General features: G+C 45.0%; 1 long non-coding RNA gene across 1 annotated transcript in view; it reads right to left on the minus strand.

Moving 5' to 3' along the window:
- Positions 1-3222: 3222 nt before the first annotated feature.
- The window catches only part of LOC133244351 (uncharacterized), a 55244-nt gene continuing 37735 nt past the window's right edge, over positions 3223-20731 (minus strand). The window contains exons 2-3 of the long non-coding RNA XR_009735371.1: positions 11231-11400; positions 3223-4007 (exon numbers count right to left, since the gene is read on the minus strand). This is a non-coding gene — a long non-coding RNA (uncharacterized LOC133244351). The remainder of the gene's footprint in view (positions 4008-11230; positions 11401-20731) is intronic.

Genomic DNA, 20731 nt, shown 5'->3' on the forward strand with positions numbered 1-20731 from the left:
AGTAAATGGCCAGGAAAAATTACCTTCTTTCTGTAATATGAGAGAGGCAAAGAATGAAGGAAGCTATAGAATCCCTAAGAGAAAAGGGAACACACACACACACACACACACACACACACACCTCCTTCACAATAGTATTCAAGTTGGTGTGGAGGACACAGTTCTCCTTTAGACTTATTTGAGGACAAGAGATCTGGTTACTAAGTGCATTAAAACAGAAGCATGTCCCTAATTTGTATTGATTATTTTTATCACTACCACTGTTGAATCTGCTGAGGAAACCATCATCCTGTAATTCCATGGGGTTGGATATTTGTTACACCTACCATGTTAAATTTCTTTTCCCTTTAATGACTGGAAGAGAATTAGAACTGGAGCCTTAACAGAAATTAGTGGTAAAGGACCTGCCCCTCCCGCATAGATCACTCAACCCCTTGAAAAGAGCCCTCAGATTGTAATGTTCCTACCCTGAAGGAGACTCCCCCAGCCGAATGACTTTTGCAAAGAGCCGAATCGTTTTCCCCGTGTTGCCAGAGAGTCCTGGGCTTGTGCATGGAGCTGCTTGGCCTTGTCTTTGAAAAATGGATCTTTTCAGTCCTAAAGTTTCTCACATCAGCGGGAGATATTGCGCATTTAGAGGAGGCCTAGAAAGTGGATTACCCAAAGCCAAAGAGAGTTAAGTTCTTTCTTCCATCCCCTCAGTCTTGCACTAGGGCTTCTAGGGACCATGAGGTAGCATCCTCCGCTTTCTTTGCCTGAGTTCTGAACCAACTGAGAAATAACACACAGGGACAAGGCAGAAAAAGGTCCGAATATCACTCTCAGATTGATGAAGCCAGTATGTGCACATGTGGCTTTTATCTGTGGGCAAGTAAGCGGGTAAATAGCACGACTAACCTCACTTTCCAGTGTGTGTCCAGCAATGCCAGGCTCTGCAATCCCACTGAATGCAGGGCAGGGAGCGGGACAAAGACTGACGTGGGGGGCTTGCTCCCAAGAGCACGTGGCAGGCATGTCAGAGCTCTCCTTCCTCTTTCTTCCTCTTAACATCTCACATTCCCCTTGTCCAGCACTGAAAGGTAGAGGTGGGGCTCCTTCCAGCCCTGTCCTTCCCTGAGCTCCCTGGATCATGTTTGTTTTCCATTCTTCATCAATAGTTCCAGAGCCTAAGCTTTTTCTAGCAGGACCCTAACTCTCATGTTGACAAGATGGTTCCCACTAAAGCTGAAATGCCTGATAGAAGCTTAATATATTACATGCTGTCAACGAGGGAGAGAAAAATGACCATGGGTTTTGGAGCCAAAGAAACCTGTGTGAATTTCAGTTGTACTTTTTGCTAATTTTGCATCCTTGAGCAATTCCCTTAACCTCTTAGCCCCTCAAGGTCCTCCTCTATAAAATGGGGGCATGCCAAAAGACTCTGCAGGTCACAGTGTGGACACAAGTTTGTCCACTTTGGTACTGGCACATTTAAAGTGTTGTAGGAGAAGGCAGTGGCACCCCGCTCCAGTACTCTTGCCTGGGAAACCCCATGGACGGAGGAGCCTGGTGGGCTGCAGTCCATGGGGTTGCAAAGAGTTGGACACGACTAAGCGACTTCACTTTCACTTTTCACTTTCATGCACTGGAGAAGGAAATGGCAACCCACTCCAGCGTTCTTGCCTGGAGAATCCCAGAGACGGGAGCCTGGTGGGCTGCCGTCTATGGGGTCGCACAGAGTTGGGCACGACTGAAGTGACTTAGCAGCAGCAGCAGCAGTACTCCAGTACTATACACTTTAGCAGTGGTGGGAACAAACACTGCTCCTCCTCAGAGACTACCATACTTAACCTTCAGTAAATGTGCCCATCCTTCTGCTTATATTCAGATGTAAGGAGGTAGTACCATAGTAACAATAGTTTCTGATTATATAACGCTTAGAGTTTACAAGTGTTTTATTTAAAATATTGCAAGAGGCCTATAAAGCTTGCATAATTCTCATAAAACCTCTCCTAAGACAGCAATTATCTGTTTTGCAGGTGAGGAAACTGAAACTCATAGAATACCAGTGACTTGCACAAGGTCATTTAGCTGGAAATAGATAGAATTCCAGTGTGAATGAGAGTTCTGTCTCCAAATCCTATGTTCTCTCTATTTATCTGCTTAGTTATTAAGAGTCGGTTTTCTGACTGTGAAAAACTAGAGACAGGATCACTTAAATCAGAGGAGGCACACTGGCAGGAACTGAATCCCACTACCAGATGTCTTTTGTTTAGCTGACAGTTTCTTAAAAATTTGAATTTTTTGCTAACATTTAAAAACCAAGTTATTACTTGTAAATATCTGGCTTTACATTTTCTCTTACAAACCGCAAGGACTATAGCCTACAGACCAGTAAGGCGCCCCACCTACTGATTCCGGGTGACCTTGAGAAAGAGACTTCTTTGCCCACCGGTGTGTAAAATGAGTATAGTGACAATACCTACCTCAGAGGGTGGTAGAGAATTAAATAGAACATTTAAAATGTTTAGAACAGTCCCTGGCAGGCAGGTAGATCCCAATCAACTTTAGAGTTGATTTTTCTTCTATTTCCTACTGTCTGTCAGCAAAATGGAGGCTGGGGATTTTCTTGGAAACCTGCAAACTGCTCTTCTATTTGAAGAAGTACAAGATGGAAGTGTTGTTTTAGTCTGACATACAAAGCCAAAGTTGGTTCTTACGCAGAAAGTACAGCTTAACCCGGCATTAATGCCTGAGCCATTCCAGCTGAGGTTCTGAAGAAAAGATTCGTCATGTCTCACATTTATGATATTTAAAGCAAACAAGGGGAAAAGCTAACTCTTGAGCTGGCATTTTATGTAGCTTTACTAGAAGCAAGGAACAAAGAAAGAAATGAAGGGAAGGTTGAAGAACTTTGCACGATTTTGTTTAACCTAAAGAAAGAAGGAAGGGAGGAAGGAAAGAAGAGAGAGGAGAGAAGGGGAGGGGATGGGGGGGGAGGGGGAGGAGAAGAGAAGAGAAAAGGCAAGGGACAGGCAGAGAAGGTTGCCCTGAATATCAGGGAAGGTGACTTCGCATGCTGCCAGAACACTGTAAATGTGCCAGTGTCCTCTGGTAGCAACTTCTATTTTGCTTTGTTTTGTTTTCAGAAACTTCAAAGTTTCTCCAGGCTTCATCCTCAATTAAAACAAATGTCAGTAACATGCTTGAAGAAAATTTGTTTAGAGATGTGTATACGGTTGAAAATTGCACATTACACATGCCCCATGCATGATTTTCCACTAAATTTTTAACGATGAGTGGAGGTACATGGTTCCAGATAGACGAGTGAATCTGAATGTATATATCTGGTGCTTTGCACGCTGACATAAACACAGCTGCTTTTATACATTTGAGAACATTTGTGTTTATTTGAATGTGTGATGGGGAGGTCATCAAAATGAACGCACTCATTGTGTTTATTTGAATCTCACATCGCTCATAAGAATACATGCCGTGTTTGAACATGCAGTCAAACACCAGCTTCTCTAAAAGGCAAATCAAACCCCAAAAGGCAATTCAGTGCAAAACCCCATTAATGCCGCATTAGAATTGAAATTCCATTCACATGAAAGCAGGAGAATTTGCAGTTAAAGGTTTTCAACAGCAAACTGAGTTCTACTTGCTGGCGAGGAAGATAAAAAGTATTTTCATTACTTTATCACAGTACATATAATTTGTATTTAGTAATACCAAAAAAGGAAGTAAGGAAGGGAAGAAGGGAGGAAGGGAGGAAGAAAGAAAAGAGACCAAACCCTAGCACTGAAGAATCAGAAATGTTGCAGATCACTAAGTACCAATACGCTATTATAACATCATTACATAGAACACAGAAGCCTTGTTGCTTTGTATTTGGGGACTGGCTGGGTGAGTGAACTTAGGGTCCTCTCTCAGCAGGACTTGAGGTTGAGGATTTGGGTGATAGTGATGGTGATGCTTTGAATGCACACTTCAGTCTCTCCTTGTAGACACAAGGATGTTCTACTGCCCTTACAAAAAAAAAAAAAAAAAAGGCAGATAGCTACAGATGTGGTCCATGAACAGAGGCACACTTGCTTCAGACCTTAAACAGAGGAGATTGTCAAACACCACCATTCACGACACAGTGTTGGCACACTTCCAGAGGAAGAACAGCAGTAAAATTCAGCCCTGATACTTTGAAGCAATGCAGCCTGTAACCTGTGCCCTACACTCAACTGTTAACTCTAGTTACAGGTAAAGCCCCCTCTGTCATGGCACGCTAGCTTTTTAAATCCTTCATCCTCCATATGCCACAATTTAGAGTATTCAGCTTGTCATAAACCGAGGCATCTGCCGTCAGAATCTTCAGTTTTAACTTCACATGGCTCGTTACCTGTGGTCTTCTTTGGAAAAAAAAAAAAAATATGAAAAGCAAATAAATAAACAGAAGGGAGGAAAGGAGCGCGCAAAGCAGCAAGATGAGGTTCCTCTGGAAATTAAATAGCAGATGCAGGCGATTGAACAACAACAAGAAAAAGTGTGTGTTTCTGTTTGGCTTATGAGAGCTGACAAGATTACAGCCGATGGTGGTTTGGCTGGGGAGTAGGAATTTTATTGTACGGTATTAATTAAAGCCGGAGAGAGTGGGGTACCCAGAGGAGGAGGTGAGCTCGTGTTTCCATAGAGCCACAGAACACCAGGGTTTGGCCACCAGGCAAGACTTCAAATATGGGAAAAACTTTCAAAATAAAAGACATTTTTAAAAAATCCTTAAAGGCCCATGTTGTTGTCACAACAGAACATGCTTAGACTAACATAATGTCTCTGCTGATTCTCCTTAGAACAATTACAAAATTCCAAACGGATTAACTCTTTAAATTAGATAAGATCAGATTGATTGAGACCAGAAGCAACATCTCTTTCTCTTTTCCATGGTCACTGACTATAGCTGTGTCTTTATTTTTCTAGCAGGATGCATTTTTGTCTACCTAAAATATTATTACTACCTCACAGTTTGTTACACCATTACTTTTAACACTTTCTGAGAAATGTTTCAGAAATGACAGATGGAAGAGAGGAGAGGAGTTGTTTTAAATCAAGCAATTTTCTGAGTTTTATGTGGAAAACAAGAAAGACTATCTCAAACCTCCCCTTTGATGAGGCCCCAAATATGCAAAGGGCTCAAACCCCATATAGACAAAAGGATTTTTTTCCTGACTTTGGAATGATATCTTGTTACACTAATGGCTCTTGACAGCTATCATAAGACCCTTCATTTACAATCTTCAGAACTAAAGAGCTAGACTCTGCCATTTTAAACCTCAGTATCTCCCAATCAGAAACACCTAAAAGTTTGCTTCTCAGGAAGAGACATGGACCAAGACAAGAGAAAACAGAACCTGCTTACGTGAAAAGGGAAGTTTAAAAACTGTATATTTGATATGATCTCATTTTCATTTTGAAAAATTTAGCATCACTGTGTGTGGTTATCAGAAAGGACATACACCAAAGTGTTAATGGGGGATTCTTCTTTTCATTAGCTATATTTAGTACTTTATAACATGAAGAATATTTTAAAAATACTTTTAAATTGTGGAGATTTTCAAAGTCAGGACACAATACTATTCAGTTCTACTGAAAATAATTCAACCAAGGATACAGTTCACTGATCCTAAAGGTTCTTTAACAGCATATAGAATAAATCTCTTTGAGATCCATACCGTTTTAATTCCTATTTCACAGACAGGACAAATGAGACTCTCAGTGGGGACCCCCTCAGGGTCTCATGATAGTAAATGAAGGAGGCTGTGTTTGAGCCAGGTCCTCTGTCTGCAGACATCACGTCCTCTCCTCTATTTAGAGCAGGACAGACCTGACATTCTATCATTTGTTTAAGCTGCATTCGTCTTTCCAACAGCCCAGCAAGGAAGATGTTACTACTAGCCTTCATGTTAAGCACAAGGAAACAGAAGCTCAGAGAGAGGGATTGACCAAGGTCTTGTGGCTGGAATTTGGCCAACTGGACTTGTCCAGAGCTCTGATTTGGGGGATAGAGTTCATCCTTATGCCCAAATGAGGTGACACATGCAACTTACCCAGAATGTGTCCCATTTGGCCACTGACTGGAGGATCAAGACAATATGGGACTAGCCTCTACCCTACACCTATACTCTTGAATGGGAATGCCTAGATGAGAATTCTGCTTTCACCAGTTATGAACAGGGTGAACTTGGGCAAGCAATTTATACATTCTTTGCCTCAGTTTCTGCATTTATAAAATGGGAATAATAATAGGTCTGTGATCCAGGATTCTTTTGAGGATTAAATGGGTTCAGTTCAGTTCAGTTCAGTGACTCAGTCGTGTCCAACTCTTTGTGACCCCATGAATCACAGCACGCCAGGCCTCCCTGTCCATCACCATCTCCCGGAGTTCACTCAGACTCACATCCATCGAGTCAGTGATGCCATCCAGCCATCTCATCCTCTGTTTACCCCTTCTCCTCCTGCCCCCAACCCCTCCCAGCGTGAGAGTCTTTTCCAATGAGTCAACTCTTCACATGAGGTGGCCAAAGTACTGGAGTTTCAGCTTTAGCATCATTCCCTCCAAAGAAATCCCAGGACTGATCTCCTTCAGAATGGACTGGTTGGATCTCCTTGCAGTCCAAGGGACTCTCAAGAGTCTTCTCCAACACCACAGTTCAAAAGCATCAATTCTTCAGCACTCAGCCTTCTTCATAGTCCAACTCTCACATCCATACATGACCACAGGAAAAACCATAGCCTTGACTAGACGGACCTTTGTTGGCAAAGTAATGTCTCTGCTTTTAAATATGCTATGTAGTTGGACATAACTTTCCTTCCAAGGAGTAAGCGTCTTTTAATTTCATGGCTGCAGTCACCATCTGCAGTCATTTTGGAGCCCAAGAAAATAAAGTCTGACACTGTTTCCACTGTTTCCCCATCTATTTCCCATGAAGTGATGGGACCAAATGCCATGATCTTCGTTTTCTGAATGTTGAGCTTTAAGCCAACTTTTTCACTCTCCACTTTCACTTTCATCAAGAGGCTTTTGAGTTCCTCTTCACTTTCTGCTATAAGGGTGGTGTCATCTGCATATCTGAGGTTATTGATATTTCTCCCGGGAATCTTGATTCCAGCTTGTGCTTCTTCCAGCCCAGCGTTTCTCATGATGTACTCTGCATATAAGTTAAACAAGCAGGGTGATAATATACAGCCTTGATGTACTCCTTTTCCTATTTGGAACCAGTCTGTTGTTCCATGTCCAGTTCTAACTGTTGCTTCCTGACCTGCATACAGATTTCTCAAGAGGCAGATCAGGTGTTCTGGTATTCCCATCTCTTTCAGAATTTTCCACAGTTTATTGTGATCCACACAGTCAAAGGCTTTGGCATAGTCAATAAAGCAGAAATAGATGTTTTTCTGGAACTGTCTTGCTTTTTCAATGATCCAGCGGATGTTGGCAATTTGATCTCTGGTTCCTCTGCCTTTTCTAAAACCAGCTTGAACATCTGGAAGTTCACAGTTCATGTACTGCTGAAGCCTGGCTTGGAGAATTTTGAGCATTACTTTACTAGCATGTGAGATGAGTACAATTGTGTGGCAGTTTGAGCATTCTTTGGCATTGCCTTTCTTTGGGATTGGAATGAAAACTGACCTTTTCCAGTGCTGTGGCCACTGCTGAGTTTTCCAAATTTGCTGGCATATTGAGTGCAGCATTTTCACAGCATTATCTTTCAGGATTTGAAAGAGCTCAACTGGAATTCCATCACCTCCACTAGCTTTGTTTGTAGTGATGCTTTCTAAGGCCCACTTGACTTCACATTTGAGGATGTCTAGCTCTAGATGAGTGGGTTAATATACATTAAACACTTAAAATAGTTCCTGACCCCTGGTAAATATTGCATGATGTGACTATTATAAGAAGGCAACCTGTGTCACTCACCTTACATAAAAAGAGTTTGTTAATAAATAAAAATGCAAACGTTATTAAATTATTGCTTTTTACTGTGGTCAATCAAAGGTTCTGAAGTTGAGGTTCACTTTCTGTTAGAGAGACTACGTTATTAAACAGGTGTTAAAAACAGAGTCATTGGAGACAGTCTGCTGAGTTAATTAGAAGGATTCAAAGAGAATTTTAAAGGGAATAATTTTCTCACTAAATAAAGCAATCTACCTTGATTCCTGTCTCCAAGAACTGCCCCAACTCTCCCTAAATATACCCTCCCAACCTTAAGACACACTGATAAACTGTCCTGGGTAATATGAAAGCTGGACTAACAGAACAATGTGTGGCCTGTCCAAGAATGGGGATACAAAGTCCGCTAGCCAAATATAGGATACTGGGTCTCATCCTTCTGGTTTCAAAAGGTTAAAAAATTCAGGAGTTTGGCTAAAATCATATGCTCCCCAGCAGTGTGGCAACCCTCTCTCTCTCCCTCACTTTCTCCTTCTCCTTAAATGCTCTCTCTGCTTCCCACAGGGCTTCCAGGCCCAGGGCTAATGCCCAAGACAAGGTGAGCTGGCTCCCTGCCCCACGCTGGGAACAAGCTCACTTTGTGTCTCTGGTCCCCCTGGTTTTGCCCCCTGTGCAATGGATCGACCTGGTAGCATTCAAATAGTAGTTTCCCAAGCAGGACCCCGGGTGCTGAGGGGGGAAGGGGAAGACCCCTGGCCCTCTATAGTCGGAGGGCAGACTCCTAGCCCTCTATAGTCTGGGGGCAGGTAGGAGGGCCCAGTCTTCCATGTGGTCCAGGCCAGCATTCCAGATTCCTCAGACTGCTTTAGAGGCCGTAATGCTGGCTCCTAATAAAGTATAAGTTCCCATTCCATTTGCTCTTTTCCCTCAGTCTCCCTCTCTCCTTGGAGTGAGACTGAATGGCAGACCAGGAAGAATTCCTGGGTCCTTGAATTTAACATCATATTATACCATCCCACTTTCATCCCAACTTTAGACTATGACCTACTGGCACTTTCTGGAGGCCGTGGCTAGCCCAAAGACTTGTTTCTGACCATGGGCACACCAGGCTGGCCACAGGATGCTGGAGGAGACCCTGGTGGCGGCCATGATCTGGGGGTGGCTGTGTTACAGAGTATGAGGTTGGTGGAAGGCTTCCTGAGGAAGCACTTCTGGTAGATTTTCTGTGTCTGTCACCCACCCTGTGACACAACTGGGAGGTTAATGAAAGCTGGGACAGGGCACAGTCTGGAAGATGAATCCTGGGCCCAGGCATGGGCCCCGCTGGTATCTGTCAGCATTAGAGTTGCCTCTTTGAATGTCTGTGTCAGCGATGGGAAACCCAGTTCCTTTTTTTTTTTTTTAAGTTTACAGAATTATCTTTTCTATTCAAAATGAATACAGCTTTATTGAGTTCCACGGAAACGACAGCTTTACAATCCAGATTATGTGCTAAGAATGTCAATAAAAGTATTGGCAGTGCGTTTAGTGCACACATCTGCATGTGTTTGAGGACAATGTGTCTCTGTTGATATAAAACATGTTCATACCTTCCCATTGTCCTTGGGCTGAGCCCTGAGCCCGTGTCCTGTCTTCCTCTCCAGCCTCTTCTCCACTCTGCTCCTCTCCCCTAGATCAGCATCAGGACTGAATCCGAGATCAGTTCATTCCCTTTGGAGCAGCAGCCAGGGGCCCCCTCTCCATTTCCTGGTGTGCACAGGGCCAGGTTCTCCAACTTAGGCCTCCTGTCCCAAGATGGACACTCCCCCTTTGCTTGATTGGGCAGGCGAGGGAGTCCTACAGCCGAAAGAGGCCCAGCTGTGGCTGGTTTTCTAGAAGAATGTGCAGCCAGGGGGACATACCTTCTGAGGGCCTTTCTACCACCCCTGTCAGTGGTGATTCAGCAAAGGGCCCCGCTCTGTGTGTTCCCTCAAGTCTCTTTGATCCCTCAAGGCAGCAGTGAGCCCCAGGCTCTGGAAAGACAGGATGGCTGAGCTGCTTGAGAGAAGCCTTTGCACCCGGGGGATCGGCTGGCCACTCACACCTGGCGCTGTGCCCTGGGCTGTCCTCTTTCACTCCCAGGCCGGCAGGAAGGCAAGAGCTGTCACCTGACAGACTGCCCAAGTTAACAATCCCAGAAACCTCTCTCCAAGATAAGACACCCCAAACCCTCCCTCCCAGGAAGTACAGCCCAGTCAGCGACCCCAGGTTGCCATCTAGGTTCTATTAAAAAAAACAGGCAGGTCCTGGCCCAAAGTCTGTCCCCCACCCCCACCCCCACAACCTTTTCTTTATCCAAACTGGACTTGGGTACCATGAGAAACTCATCTCTGAAAGTCTGAAAATCTAATTTGTGTTCCTCTTGTTAAATGATGGTAACTTAGAACCACTGAATTGGAACTCATTAATGGGGCAGCATTAAGGAGTCACTGCCGCATTCGAAATCCATTTCTAGGGGGAGTCTAAGGACTCTCTCATGGGGTCATTGAAGTCACTACCTTTAGAAAACAAAGTCTTCTATACAATACCTCCAGGTTCCTGCCTGCTTTCTTTCAGGTGTTTAACAGAGGATTATATAAGCTCCAATAACTCAATTAATTAAGAGTAAAATGAAGATGGTAATTCATATTTCTTTGGTCAGTAAAAATTTTAACATTCTCCTAACCCTTTTCAATCTCTTTGTGAATGCTAATAGAAAAATCCTTTGAAAATGGTATTTTGTTAGCAGGGGATATGCCGACCACTCTACAGTGTCTTCCCACAGATCACTGCTCACATCATTCAGATGTTGAAAATTTTAAATGAAATCAATATCAGCCTATTCACGTCAACAGCACTATCCCCCTCCATGTAAAACTATATAGAGAAATTGCAACCCAAGCGACTTACCCAGCTCTCTTTTCATTACAAGTCGCCAATTAAATTATTTCTACAATATTATGTCTGTCCACAGAATGTTATGCAATAATCGGGCACATTACTTCAGTACGAAGAATCCTGGGAAATAAATGAGGGTGGGCAGGAGAGCTTAAGAGATCTAGTAAATTGGGAAGGCATTTACAATAAGTCCAGTCATAATTACACCCAACGTGATGCTTTTATTATCTCTTAAGAAACAGCAACATCTTCATCCTTGTGTTTCCGAATTATTCCCTACTCTAGGAGGGAACATTCCCAGAGAGGTTTCTTGTGAAAGTAGACAATGAAGATTTGGAGGAACTTTGGAGCTAGAGCTTGAGGATCAAGACTGTCTCTTTATTTATTTATTTTACTTACTTCCTTTTAGTTGCACTGGGTCTTCATTGCTGCACACAGCCTTTCTCTAGCTGCAGCGACCAGAGGTGTGGGCATCTCATTGTAGTGGCTTCTCTTGTGGAGCATGGCCTCTATGTGCACAGGCTTCAGGTGTTGCAGCATGTGGGCTCAGTATTTGCAAGTCACAAGCTCTAGAACACAAGAAAATGTGGAAAACTCAGCAGTGGCCACAGCACTGGAAAAGGTCAGTTTTCATTCCAATCCCAAAGAAAGGCAATGCCAAAGAATGCTCAAGCTACCGCACAAGTGCACTCATCTCACACGCTAGTAAAGTAATGCTCAAAATTCTCCAAGCCAGGCTTCAGCAATATGTGAACTGTGAACTTCCAGATGTTCAAGCTGGTTTTATAAAAGGCAGAGGAACCAGAGATCAAATTGCCAACATCCGCTGGACCATCGAAAAAGCAAGAGAATTCCAGAAAAACATCTATTTCTGCTTTATTGACTATGCCAAAGCCTTTGACTGTGTGGATCACAATAAACTGTGGAAAATTCTGAAAGAGATTGGAATACCAGACCACCTGACCTGCCTTTTGAGAAATCTGTATGCAGGTCAGGAAGCAACAGTTAGAACTGGACATGGAACAACAGACTGGTTCCAAATAGGAAAAGGAGTACATCAAGGCTGTATATTGTCACCCTGCTTATTTAACTTATATGCAGAGTACATCATGAGAAACGCTGGGCTGGAAGAAGCACAAGCTGGAATCAAGATTGCTGGGAGAAATATCAATAACCTCAGATATGCAGATGACACCACCCTTATAGCAGAAAGTGAAGAAGAACTAAAGAGCCTCTTGATGAAAGTGAAAGAGAAGAGTGAGAAAGTTGGCTTAAAGCTCAACATTCAGAAAACTAAGATCATGGCATCTGGTCCCATCACTTCATGGCAAATAGATGTCAACCTAGACAGCATATTAAAAAGCAGAGACATTACTTTGCCAACAAAAGTCCATCTTGTCAAAGCTATGGTTTTTCCAGTAGTCATGTATGGATGTGAGAGCTGAACTATAAAGAAAGCTGAGTGCCGAAGAATTGATGCTTTTGAACTGTGGTGTTGGAGAAGACTCTTGAGAGTCCCTTGGACTGCAAGGAGATCCATCCGGTCCATCCTAAAGGAGATTAGTCCTGGGTGTTCATTGGAAGGACTGATGCTGGAGCTGAAACTCCAATACTTTGGCCTCCTGATGTGAACAGCTGACTCATTTGAGAAAACCCTGATGCTGGGAAAGATTGAAGGCAGGAGGAGAAGGGGATGACCGAGGATGAGATGGTTGGATGGTATCACCGACTCGATGGACATGGGTTTGGGTGAACTCCAGGAGTTGGTGATGGACAGGGAGGCCTGGCATGCTGCAGTCCATGGGATAGCAAAGAGCCAGACACGACTGAGCAACTGAACTGAACTGAAATGAGAGCACAGGTTCAGTAGCTCAGGCCTAGCCACTCCAAGGAATGTGGAATCCTCCCAGACTAGGGATCGAACTCTGCATTGGCAGGCAGATTCTCTTCCTGGGCCACCAGGGAAGTCCCAAGACTATCTCTTTTATTGTGGACTAAGTGGATGGGCCTGCCTTTAGAGAAACTGGCCGTGTTTCACTGTTTCTCTGGATTCAGGAACAGCAGCAGGATTGGGAAGCCGAGTTCACTCCCAACCAAGTGCTCTGTCTTCCCTGATGACATTCCCAGGAGACCCTGTGGTTCCTAAGCAGAGAAAACCAGCATGCTGTGATGAACCTCGGCCCTGAGGTTGGGATCCAGTCAGGATGCAGCGCAGTAGGAAGATGAACGAATGCAATCGATAATTTCAGTCACTGCTTGTCCCTGACAGGAACCAGGGAGGGCAGAGGAGCAGGGTGGGCAGAAAAATCTGCAAGTCCAGCGCAGCGGGGAAGGAGCTCCACCCAACATGGGAAGAAAACAAGGCAGACGCAGGTCAGAAAGAGGCATCTAAATACCTAGAGACTGTCCTCACTCGAGAGAGTCAACTGCAAACTGCAAACAATCTACCATCCTAGGATCTTCTCCTTCTGCAGGGTGTGGAATTGTCAGCCTTTGGTCTGAGGATGGTGATGGGTATGGGTTGGAAGATGCCCCACACTTCCTCACAGAACCTGTGACTCTTGGGAGCCTGTGCTCCCAAGCCTCTGACTTACAGGCACAATGCACTTGTTGGAAGCCCAATTCAGGTACATCCTCTCCTGTGTGGACACAGCTATATGGGGGCTAAGTTATACGATCTCTTTAGGTATTTTTCTTCCCCTTTTAGAGGCAGGGCTGAATAAGATAACCACTTTGGATGGGATCCTCCCAGAACTGACATTGGAGGGTTCTTTGGGCCACAGTCAGAGCCTGCCTGGTCTTGACCTCTGCTCTTCTGACTGGTCTGGCACTTTGATGGTGAAACTCAGGCACGGATGTTGAGAGTAGCAAAGGCTGCCTCCTTCCACAGGACTGGCTGTCTTTACTGAGTGCGTACCCTGCTGCATCTCCTTTAATCCTTCTGGGAGCCTCAGGGAGTGTTACTGTTTATGTCCCTATTTTATAGACAAGGAAAGGGCAGTACAGAGGAGTTAAAGACCTGTCCAGGTCACCAAGCTAGTCCCCAGCAAAGCCAGATCGAAATCTGTGTCTCCATGGCCCTAGAGTCAGAGCTTTTAGCAGCCGGAGTACACTGCCTCTCTCCCCCCTCTGTCCTTTAAGTTACACGAGGATTGAATTTCTTCTTTTGCAGGGTAACCATCAACAACTAGCTGGAAATCCAGCAGGGCCTTCCCCACATTTTCTCCAAGCTCAATCAGGAAGCAGAGGGTTTTTGGGGTCCCCCTCATCACTACCCATCTTCTTCTTATGCTTCATCTAGGACTCTCAGCTTCACCCAAATCATTCGCATCCCAGCCTTCCTAGCTAACACAATCCTCTCCCTACACCCCACTCACATCTGCACCCCAGTCAAAGATGCTACTTCCAGGTTCCAGTCCTTCTTGGTCTGTTCTCTGCTATAAAGCTGCCAAACAAGGCATGCCAAGGGGTGCGGGGAATAATGCATAGCACCATGGACGGTGTGTCTTATGCCATTGTCAGCTTAGAACATTCTGCAAGACAGTGGTTTTGATCTACAATTATAGGTCAGAATTTCCGGGCCTGGGAAGGACATTTGAGGGAGACTTGGGAGAGAAGCAGGTGTGGTACACCTGCCACCATTGCAGTCAATAACGGAGGGCTACTCCATCACCCATGGGACTCACAGGGCCCAGCCTGGAGACGCCAGGGCCTCCTGATCAATGCAAGAATATGGAGGAAGGAGGGCTTTCTTCAGGAAAGCTGCTGGTGGTTTGAGAAGTGGAGGGTAGAGCATAGGAACAGATGAAGCGGGAGGTGGCCTGATTTCTTTCTAGTGCCCATGGTGGGAGTGACCCCAGCCTTGCTGAAAGAGACACTTGGCACATGTAGCATGTAGTGATTGTAGCCCAGGTTTCTGCCACATTGTTTTTCAATGAATTCACCAAAAATTTTGAAAGTATTTGTATGCACAAGGTCCCAGTGTTGCATCTGGAGACATGGAGATGAATAAGACACAGCCGCTGACCCTGAGAACTTCGAAGTCTAGTGGGAAAGCCAGACACACACAGAAGTTGCCACAATACTAAGCAAGCGGTGATTACTGCTAAATAGAGACAGAGGGCTGTGGGGTTCGGAGGCCAGCTGATTACACTGCGCGCGCAGAGTTTGCAGAGGAGAGGACCTGAGCTGAGCTCAGGGAATAAGAAATGCAAAAGCCTTGTCTCTCTTTGAACACTTAATGCATATCAATTTTGACAGGCATCACCCAGAAATTCACCACACGGCTGTGGAGGGGGACTGACCTCCATCACCCAGGAGGAAGCTGGGCCTCACGGGATGAGAGCAGCTCAGCTGAGGAGCAGCACAGGCAGGAGGCAAACCCAAGCCTGTGAGTCTCGGAGCAGAGAGAGCCTCACAGGTCAAGAGAAAGGGGTGGCCAAGGGCCGGGGCTGGAAAGCGTGGAGTGGATTTGGAGAGGGGAAGGGGAGCAGGTTGGCTAAGGTTGAGGTCCCGTGGGAGGGGCTTGGGGTGGGATTGGGAGGTGGGAGACATGGAGAGGGCAAGACGGTGTCACCTGGGGGCCACAGCAGGTTCTCCACAGTCCCCTGCCTGGGCTTATGCTCTGTTTCTGCCACCTACAAGCTATGGAACTGCAAGTAAGTTGCTTAGCTTTTCTGTGCCTCAGTTTCATCGTTTATTAAAGGGGGATAAAGGCACCCCCTCATAGACTTGCTGTGAGAATAAATGAGCTAACACACGTATTATCACAGAACAGTGCTGGGGGCTTATGGATGCTCTATGCCCTTCTCCTCCTCTTCCCCAGGTCCTCCTTCTTATTGAAAGAGGCAGTGCATAGACTTAGTTTAGAGCATGCATTTTGGAGCCAGGTGGCCTAGTTCAAGCCATGGCTCTGCCACTCAGTCGCTGTGTGACCTTGGTCAATTTACATCACATTCCTGCCTCAGTTTACTCATCTATAAAACAGGGCAAACAGGGCCTGTCTTACAGGGTGTCACCAGTGCTCAAGGAGACTCTGTTTCCCAAAACAGGAAGTCTGGCTCCACATACAAAGCTATTTCCTAAGTCATATTCTCACTCTACTGTTGCTGGTTATGGGCTAAAAAGTTTCTTTACAATCAGTTGTACAAGCGTCCTCCTGGGAAATTCAATAAAAAAAGTTCAGCAAAAGAACTGTAAATTCTTAATTGTAGGGGGTTAATAGGGCTTTATTATGGTAAATTTACCTCACACATGATTTAATAGGTCAAAACTACAGTTTGTAATTAAAAACCTAAGAAATCATGCATGCTGAGGCTTATAACACACAAATTTTAGCCTGAGACGACTAACTCAGGAAACCATAAAAGACAAATCAGTGTATATAAATCACGGAAGGGGGTGAGGTTTCAGGAGGCAGGTAGATCTACTTGGGGACTTTTTTCAGGCCCCTCAGTATAGGTTCTCAAATCCTTGACACTTGAACTGTTAACCAACTCCAAACAGAAAATCAGCACACAGACCAGAGGCCCTGGTGCCGTTGACGCCCAGCCTCAGCTTTCGTATCGTCTCCCGCTGTCCCGCTGAGAGTCACTCAAGCAAAGTTTTCAGAACGGAAGCCAACCCTCTATGCTTTCATTTGAACCTGCAGACCTGCCATGAATGTGATGGATCCTTTCCAGTTAAGTGGGAAGGAAAAACCGTGGTGAAGTTCTGGAAGTTTCTCAAGGTTAACAGCATAGTTCTATCAGAGGACAGCATTGTTTAGTGGTTAGGTGGACAGATAGACTCCACTGGAGGCTGACCCACCACTCAGTGGGACCTGGAGCAGATGCTATCAGCTAGCATGCACAAGTTTCCTCTTTTATAAAATGAAAGCAATGATAGTCTCGACCTCTTAGAGTTGTTTTGAGGACTACGTAACACTGTAAGGGGCTTTCCTGGTGACTCAGATAGCAAGGAATCTGTCTGCAATGCAGGGGACCTGGGTTCGATCCCCAGGTTGGGAAGATCCCCTGGAGAAAGGAATGGCTACCTACTCCAGTATTCTTGCCTGGAGAATTCCAGGGACAGAGGAGCCTGGCAGGCAATGTCTGCTGCTGCTGCTAAGTCACTTCAGTCATGTCCGACTTTGTGCAACCCATAGACGGCAGCCCACCAGGCTCCCCCATTCCTGGGATCCTCCAGGCAGGAGTACTGGAGTGGCTTGCCATTGCCTTCTCTGAGGCAATGTCTATCGGGTCACGAAGAGTCAGATATAACTGAGTGACTAACACTTTCCCTTTTTAACACTGTATAGTACCGTGCCTTCGGAGAAGGCAATGGCACCCCACTCCAGTACTCTTGCTTGGATAATCCCATGGGCGGAGGAGCCTGGTAGGCTGCAGTCCATGGGGTCGCTAAGAGTCGGACACAACTGAGCGACTGCACTTTCACTTTTCACTTTCATGCATTGGAGAAGGAAATGGCAACCCACTCCAGTATTCTTGCCTGGAGAATCCCAGGGATGGCGGAGCCTGGTGGGCTGCCATCTATGGGGTCGCACAAAGTCAGACACGACTGATGTGACTTAGCAGCAGCAGCAGTACCATGCCTGGCACACAGTAGGCACTTAGTATTTATTATTATTATCACTTTACTTAAGCCAAAGGGTTAGGAAGAAGGAGGGATGGAGAAGGGGAAACATTAAAACCTGTATCATTTTGCCTTATCCTGAATCAAGAGGTGTTTCCTTTTCTGAAAAGAGATGCCTTCCTGAGTTAGAAAGCAATAATTACAAAATTCAACACGTTTTCTAATAGGTTTTGCTCTTTGGCAGGAAGGTTTAAATTTCACTTAATATCATGCCTGACATTTCCCTTCAAAGGGAAGGAAAATTGGAAAAAGTTGGTGCCGAAGTTATTTTTGGAAAGAAAAATCAAACAAAGAGTTAATTTATTTGAAAGCTTTGGTTGTAAAACACCTACAAGTTGAAGTTCTGTTTGTTTTAATTTTAAGTCACATTTAGAAGCAGATATTTATATGTGTATGTGTATTTACATTTTACGTATGTATACATATCTGGTTTGATGTCATAGAGTTTACAGTTCTTTATTCTTATGTGAACAAGAGAACACCCCTCACAATATAACTGCCTTGGGGTCTAGGACATGAAAGGGCCCCCCAGGTGGCACAAGTGGTAAAGAACCAGCCTGCCAATGGAGACATAAGAAACACAGGTTCGATCCCTGGGTTGGGAAGATCTCCTGGAGGAGGGCATGGCAAGCCACTCCAGTATTCCTGCCTGGAGAAGCCCATGGATAGACAGAGCCTGGCAGGCTATAGTCCATGGGGTTGCAAAGAGCTGGACACAACTGAAGCTACTTGGCATGTGCTAGGACGTGAAGCCCCCGTGCAGCCCTGGGAAAGCCTTCTCTACTGTGGCGGGGGCGTGGCGGGACGCTGAGGGTAAATAGGTCTACATTTGTTTGACAAGGCTTCCAGCTTGGGTGTCGCTTACTGGAGCATTGCTATCCCTCCTTCCCAAACCCTACCCCTGCTCCCCACTTCCTTCTGGCCCCCAGAAGAAGAGGCTGAAGCCAGGCCCCTCACAGTGACCTTTCATCCACGGCTCTCATCTCCTGAGCTCGGCTCCTGCCTGCCCTCAGGAGGGTAGCTGTTCTGCTGCCTCTGTTTCCTGTGGGAAGGTATCTAGGGGTGTCCTCCTTTCTCTTCCGCTTCCTGGTTGGTGAGGAGCAGAATGTCCAGGTCTTGGTTGGGAAGATAGCTCTTCTCTGTGTTGCCAGCAGCACACGTTGTAACAGTTAGTATCTTCCACTTCAAATTCAAACAGATGGTGTGTGTGTGTGTGTGTGTGTGTGTGTGTTTTAACCTCCTGGCCAATCTGTAAGTAGTTATGTGAGACTGGCCAAATGGGCTCTAATCATGGCCCGGGTTTTGGGGTCTCCCACTCAGGACTTAAGAAAATCAGATTCACTAATAAGTCAGGAGACTCAGAAGGCTAAAACTTAGAAGAAGAAAAAAAAGAATTTGAAGCTGAATGGGCTTCCTGCAGCAAGCAGTGTCCTTGCTAAATAAATGCGAGCACTCCTTTTTCCTCATGAAGGGTGGGAAAACGTTTACAAGAAAAGAGTGAGAGGAGAGTCATTGTCCTTAGATCCTTCCATGAGGAATTCTGTGCGCAGTGAAAGCTTCTATTTAAAATTCAGGCCCGAGCCCCATACAGGTGTTTCTCTCAGAACTGAGTCTCTCGTGGCTCCACTTCCCCAACCCCCACCCCCATCCCCACCCCTGCCCGAAACATGCTCCCCTCCCGGCCTTGAACATTCTCTGGGGCTTGGATTGGAATCTGGCTACTCTTTGGCATTGCCTAATTACATTGGTCAAGGCCTGTGTTCTTGACAAAGAAAACATTCCTCTAACTCAACCTGAGTAATCCTTAATGAGTCCTTGTATCTTGTGATAAATTTCATAATTATTCAGCCCCTACCACTAACACCGAAATTCATCAGTCAAAGCAAATTAGCCGAGATTCATTAGAATAAGACATCTAGTAGGCACATGTACTTTATTAGCCTCTTACACCAATAGTTTTAATTAGGTACATATTTCACAGCTCTCGAGCTACTCCAGTGAAGGGCTGCCTTTATCTCTTTTATTTACAGTAACAAGCTATCAAACAAACACCACCATAATTAAACTTGGATATAAAAAAACTTGGTTTATTAATGGCAGCCTATTCGAGCCTTGGATTTCTGAAACCTGTACAAAACAGATATTTTTATTAATTAAATAAATACTACTCAAACTGAAAAGATGAAGCGGTGCAAGAGAGGCCTTGAGCTCGAGTCAAGAGTGAAATTCTCTTCTTCCTTCCCCGCTGATGGTTTCCTCTAGCTCACCTTCAGCAGGGGGAAAAAAATCTCTTCATCAGATATTTTAGTGATGAGAAAAGTGATTAAAATCCAGAACATTTTTAAATTATTAATAAGGAATTTAAATGATGTTATAAAAAAGGGAAATACAGGAGAAAATGTTACACATTCATAGAATTTTGGCTCATGCATAATAAACAGTTGAAAACATTTTACTTATAATACCACTCAAATTAAAGAGGCAAGAAGCCATGCCACACGCTTTTATACGCGGTGTCAATAAATGACAAATGGCGCCATCTGCTGGTCTTCCAGTTAAACACTTTATATTCAGAGCCCGGTTGTCAGAGCCATCAGTTCTGAAAGTGAAAAGTCTCTAAGTCCTGCCCGACTCTTTGCGACTCCATGGACTATACAGCCCATGGAATTCTCCAGGCCAGAATACTGGAGTGGGGTAGCCGTTCCCTTCTCCGAGGGATCTTCCCAACCCAGGGATCGAACCCGGGTCTCCCTTATCAGTTCCGAGGTTATCAAAAATAAAGGAAGGCTAAAACTCCCTGCCTACAGATACTTCCCATACGGGTAGACAAGGTATAACCCTACGAGAGAGGCAAAGTTTGAGCTTAATTCTGAAAGTTTCATACAGAGGCTACAGGCAAGACAACAGGAGAGACTGCTAACCTTTCTGGTCTCTTAAGAATCAACGTGAGTTGAGCTCTAACTGAGGTGAACACAAAAGAATCACAGCGAGATCCTCAAAAGGCACAGAGCGCGAAGAAAAACGGCAAAGTGCACTCTCAGTTAGGGACTAATTACGCCTACTGCCTGGGAACCCTGTGTTCCTGGATCACGATACGGGGGAGAAGCACAGAATTCTGGAAAGGGACAACTGAGCTCTCTGGCTGACTCTGACTCCATCTCCATCCATCCTCAAGTCCTGCTCTGGAATATTTGTTTCTTTGTTTCCATTTCCACCTCGCTCTTAGTTGTTTCTGGCTCTGTGCATGAATATGAAATTTCCTCACTC

Source organism: Bos javanicus, chromosome 3 (genome assembly GCF_032452875.1).
Source record: "Bos javanicus breed banteng chromosome 3, ARS-OSU_banteng_1.0, whole genome shotgun sequence".
Taxonomy (NCBI): domain Eukaryota; kingdom Metazoa; phylum Chordata; class Mammalia; order Artiodactyla; family Bovidae; genus Bos; species Bos javanicus.